Below are 6,231 nucleotides of genomic sequence, written 5' to 3'. Positions count from 1 at the left end.
ATTATACACTTGTATATAATAATGATATTATAAGTGGTTGTTCTGTGGAATTGATGGACCTGTCCTCACAATGGGAATGTAGAATGAGCAAATTTGGCTTAGGACCACCTATGAAGACAACTGCCGCACGACACTAATTTTGTTTTTCGAGATGAGCCGTGGTTTTATTTAACCAAAGAAAGCTGAAGACGAGTCTGATGACTCTTCCACAAGAGCGCTCTATCCTTCAAATGTTCAGGAGAGACGCCACGATTGATCTATAATTACTTACTTTATTCCCTTAGCTCACGCTACATTGATTGATGTGTTGCTTTTACTGGTAGGAACCACCTGGTTCCACCAGCCCACATGGGGATTATTGTGTACGTCCATCCGTCGTAAATCCAAAAATGGGAGGGGTGGGGCTGGGTGGAGAGGGGAGGGGCTGGGTGGGGAGGGTGGGAAGGGGCTGGGTGGGGAGGGGAGGGTGGGGAGGGGCTTGGTTGGGAGGGTGGGGCTGGGTGGGGGGTTGGAGGGGTGGGGCTGGGTGGAGAGGGGAGGGTGGGGAGGGGCTGGGTGGGGAGGGTGGGGAGGGGCTGGGTGGGGAGGGGCTGGGTGGGGAGGGGCTGGTCACCCTGTGGTGCCCTTATAAAACTCAACGTTTAACCTACTTACGCCGGCTTGTGCCCGCCCTCACAGTCGGCCATATTTGCGGAATACACCACGCCGCCGTTGACCCTGGCCATTGACCGAGCAACCCAACGTTCCTACCAGCTCCCTCCGCATGAATGTGTTATACGTTGCAAAGAGACTTGTGTGACCCCTTCATTGTTATGATTAAAAAAATAACAATTTGTGAATGTGATTATTAGCTTCAAATTGTGACAATTGAATTACATATACGTTGTACAAACGCCTCTAATATTAACACGTTGTATTTATGGGTACCTGTAAGTGCTATTATAGCATATGGGAAGAAATTGGAATTTAAATCTTCGCATGTCAGGGGTAAAAATCCTAAACAATAAGGCCCACTAAGCTATATAGCTCTTTTTCAGAAGCCACCTGGCCGCAAATGATAGCTCAACGAAGTAGCTTGTCACGTGAACATTTAAAGCCGCCAAATACTCTAAACGCACGTTGTTTCTAAACGTGGAGGGAAAACCCGGAGGACCCGGAGAAAAATCCACGCGACCACGGGGAGAGAGACACGCTAACTCCAAATATACAGGCGTCAGGGTCGGGATCGAACCCACGGCATCCTGCATACCAGGCGAGGGAGTTAACATCTCGCCACAAAACTGCACAAACAGCGAAGGACAAACCTATTCCAACAGGCAACCACCACATTCACCCTGTGAGCAAAGGAGCCGAACAGCTCATGCGCCGTGTGAGCAGGGGTTGTAGCGAACGGGTCACCGACGTCAATGGAGAGGAACCGATGACGGACTTCGCCCAGCGGTGGTCAATACGTGGGATCGAGATCCACGTTGGGGGATCGCAAAAAGATAACACTATGAAACACAATGGCTACTATTCCCCACAAACTTTGCATTTGAGACCAGGATAGTGATATTTTGAAATGTACCTATTTTCAATGATAAAACTGGCGAATTTGTGTCTTTTCGTTCACATAAAGTGAGAAAAAACAACATATGAATAAATATTAACATGTATTTCTACTAAAGTAATACAACAATTATTGGGGAATTAATTGCAATCCAGGATATTCTTTATCTGTGGTCCGATGAAGACACCAGCTTTGACCTTTGCCTCAGACAGCTTAGGGAAGAAGTCTTGAAGGTATTTGAAGGCTGCCGACTCCTTATCTACAGCTCTGACACATGTTTCACATGGCCCTGTTTGATGTGCAGTGGTGGCATCAGCACCTTCCGGCTGTCCGCCAGTGGCTCCCAATTGACGTTGTTCCTCCCCACAAAGAACTCGGTCCGTTGTGACCAGCCATGCCTGTGGTAGTGTGCCTTGGTGTCCCTGCTGTCCCAAAGACAAAGATAGCAGGGAAACTTGGTAAAACCGCCTTGGAGACCCATCAGGAATACCATCATTTTGAAGTCTCCGATGACCTCCTAGCCGTACTCATCATACTTCAAGGCATCCAGCAATGTCTTGATGCTGTTGTAAACCTCTTTGAGGTGCACCGAGTGAGCCAGGGGAAGAGACAGGTACGTGTTACCATTATAGAGCAGCATGGCTTTGAGGCTCCTGGATGAGCTGTCAATGAATAGGCGCCACTCATTCTAGTTACAGGCGATTCCGATTGCCTCGAACAGACTGGTCACTTTGTGGCAAAGCAGAGCCCATCTTGACGGGTGAATAAGCTGCAAAAAGGTTGGCGATGCTTCCTCTGATCTGCGACTTGCACACATTCATCCAACAAGTTCCACTGCTTTAGCCTAGACATCAAAAGCTCGGCATTGGACTTGGTGAGACCAGGATCTCTGATCAAGTCGTTGAGGTCTTTTTGGTTGGGGGAGTATGGGTTTCTCTCCTCAGCTCCGACTCTGAAATTGTCATCTGGATCTACAACGTCTTCCTTGCTCTCTGACTTGCTGCTCTCTTCTAAAGACGGCTGCTCTCTCTCCGGAGGAGTGGGTAAGGGGAGCTCATGGCAGTGTGGCACTGGCGCAATGGATGAAGGAAGGTCCGAATACGTGATAGCAGGTGCGTTCTTGCCAGTCCGACGTTTGGAAGGGTCCACCATGCAGAAGTAGCAGTTTTAGGGCGCTGCGGTGGCGAGATGTTAACTACCTCGCCTGGTATTACAGAAGGCTGTGGGTTCGATCTTGACCCTGACGCCTGTATATTTGGAGTTTGAATGTTCTCCCCGTGGTCGCGTGGATTTTTTCTCCGGGTTCTCTGGTTTTTCCCTCCGTATTTATAAACATGCGTTGAGAGGATTTGGCTGCTATTACATTTCCACGTGATGAGCCACTTCGTTGAGCTATCATTTGTGATAGCCAGGTCGCTTCTGAAAAAGAGCTACGTAGCAACTTAATGTGCCTTACCTGGTAAAATAACAATAGTTTAGTTTAGTGCAGAACCCCTGACATGTGTGGACCCCAACAATACACAAATGTGAAAACACCCCATGATCATCGTTCTGTTACAAACAACAATGGTTTCAAATGTGTGGCGGCCCTCACACAGTTATGATGTCTTATCGGCGAAAGTGGCAACCCCTACCCCCCTCCTTCCTCTGAGATTTCGTGAAGACAACTTCTCTGTAGGGGCCTTCAGGAGAGGCTCTAAGAGAGGCCCTTCTGCTGAGTGGTGGCGGCGTGAGAAATTAATTTCACGGCTGCGCCTTTACCTGTTGCTAATGGAAAGGGAATGTCATCGTTTTTGTTGTTGTACGACAGCGACACCTGCTGGATTAAATGTAATACTGTTTGTGTTATTGAAAAATATCGAGTTCACTAGAATTAATAACAGAGATAATTGGGTTCGATCGCGATAAAATAAATGTGTCGTTAAACCCGCCCCCACCTGACACAACCAATTAAATGAGGTTTGTCACGTAAACAGAACGTGCCAATTAGGTACTATGATAATTGTTTTTTTTTTACCCTTTTATCTGGCAACAAAAAAACATAACTCTGATAATGTATGCACTGTCCTTGAAGTTGATTGGTCCACACCCGAGACAGCTTTCCTTAGAGCCTAGTCTCACATGGGTTGGACCAGATGACGCCAAAAGGCGCAACAACTCAAGGACAGTGCATACATTATCAGAGTTATGTTTTTTGTTTGCATTATGACTGCAGGTATTGTGGTCTATGCAAACATGACTCCTCGTAAAAAAGGTGTCAGTTTTGTTGCCAGATTAAAGGGTAAAAAAAACAATTATCATATTTTTTACTGGTAAATGAGGTTCCAATGGTGTAATTTAGTTACTAGTTCAGTACACCGGTTGTGTGTTGGAGAGGAAACCAACGACAACATTTACAATTCTAGTACCGTGACGTTTCGCCGGTAACTACAATCAGCATCATCAGGCGACAGCCAGCGTTATGGAGAAATCCTCCTCGTGTTTATATTTTAGAAAAAGGGATAAATGTGGTGTCGGCACTTGTGAAGCAATCAAGTGTGAATACTCTATTATGGATAATATTGGTCGCGAAAGCCTACGTGTTCAAATAACTAGGATCTGTTTCCAGAGCGGAACAACGCGGACGGTACTGAATGAGCACCTCCTCGTTCGAGACCAAAAACATCGCAACCACCTCCTGGATTTGACGCTCCTGGAAGACACCGGTGCGGCACATCAACCGCATCACAACGACATCACAAGAGGCCGTGCCACACCATCGCCTTCACGGATAGAAAGTGAAAGGCAAGTCACAGCAGTGTTGAAAGGTGGCCATGCAACCCAAACTGTGGACCATACGGGAGACCCAACTGGAGTTTGCGCTCCTTCAACGGGGGAGGAAGAGAAGGAACAGCAAATCTACACGAACTATCTCTAGCGCCACAGCGCGTGGATTTATAGCGTTTGTTTTCTTTGTTTGCTGGTGACTGTGTATTTCATATCGGAATCGCCTCCAGTGCTGTTGCTGCTGGCGGCAATAAAAGTTGTTTAAAAAGTCGAAAGTCTCTGATGAGGCCCTCTCGTCGTGGCCAACAGCAGACCTCCGCTTTGGCATTTAGCTCACGAACATATTTGCTCGATGCAAAAAGAGAAAACTGAACTCCAATGAAGTACAGTCTGGTACTCTCGTATCTCGGATATTCACGCGTATATTGTTATGATTTAGTGATATTAACGTCAAATAAAATTAATGTTGTTTTCGGTGTTTATTTCCGAGGTATTTCAGTTTCATTTCAGTTTCATTTATCAGGTATATAACCCCGTGAGCCATGCGGCTCTTGACTCGGGTGCAACCGCAACAAACAAAAATATGAACAAGAAACATCTTAAAGTGACTACACGCAACAGAAAAACCAGGAAAAAACAGCAAATTCTTCCAGAAAAAACACCGCATTTCAACCAGAGGTAGTCAGTGCTGTTACTAATTATGTACGATAGGAGTCACGTGTTCGTTAAATCCTTATATCATTATATGTAAAATATACATTAAATAAAATCTGCTCATATGTAATAATGTAGAGATCTAATTCAAACTAACTGAATATTTTCAGAAAATCTAGTTTTCTTTTCAATATCATCGTAGGAATGCTGCGGTGGCGAGATGTTAACTACCTTGCCTGGTGGGTTCGATCCTGACTCCTGCATATTTGGAGCTTGCGTGTCTTTCTCTCCCAGCGGTGAAAAAAAAATATTTCCGAAAAATAAACAGCGTAAAATATAGTAGCGCCACTCCTGCTGGTGTTTGTGACTGGCATACCACCAGGCTTGTCTTGCTATCTGACGTGCGCATGAAAGCAAGACGCACGGTAACTTAATTGTGAGTATCGTTCCCTTAAAATGTTATTATTAATACTGTCACCGTGAGACGACTGTCTTCCTCGAAACCAGTGGTTCTTCTTAACCTGGGGTGTACGCACCCCCTGTGAGTGCGAGATGCCCTTTGTGGGGGTGCGTAGACATGGCCAGATTGTTTTTTAGAAGGTAAATCATCGAAACACAAATTCAGCACGGGCCACGTAAGTACAACTACTTTGTTTCATTATACCTATGCATTTATTAACATTATATATATAAAAAATACTATTGAGAACTAAAGGGGTGCAAGGTTCCAGTAAAGGTTAAGGACCACTGCTCTAAAACCCCAAGACACAGTGCAACTAAAGTAATGTACACATATATAGTTCTAGAGCCTAACATGTTACCGCGATACGGGGCTTAAAAACCATCCGTAGCTATTTCAGTAAAAGTGAGTCGGGAGAAAGGAGAGGGGGGGCCACAGTTGGATCTATATAAAGGTCCCCCCATCGTTGAAATAAGAAGCTGCACCTCTGTACGTCACCAAAATTCATCCCCTTATGAACCTTTCAGCTTTTGTTCCATTTCCTTTCTCAGCGTGCGGCGTACCCATCCATGTGCCACGAGTTTGGGGGGTGGGGGTGTAAGTAACTACGCGCAGTTGTCGACGTTCTTCACCAAGCGGATCGGAGAGTTGCCCCTACACAAGCGTAGCAGCTACACCACGTGTAGCAGCTACACCACGTGTAGCAGCTACACCACGTGTAGCAGCTACACCACGTGTAGCAGCTACACCACGTGTAGCAGCTACACCACGTGTAGCAGCTACACCACGTGTAGCTGCTACA

The sequence above is a fragment of the Lampetra fluviatilis genome, chromosome 60 (assembly GCF_964198595.1).
Source record: "Lampetra fluviatilis chromosome 60, kcLamFluv1.1, whole genome shotgun sequence".
Lineage (NCBI taxonomy): Eukaryota > Metazoa > Chordata > Hyperoartia > Petromyzontiformes > Petromyzontidae > Lampetra > Lampetra fluviatilis.
The sequence above is the reverse complement of the archived record's forward strand: the minus strand, read 5'-3'. Positions refer to the sequence as shown.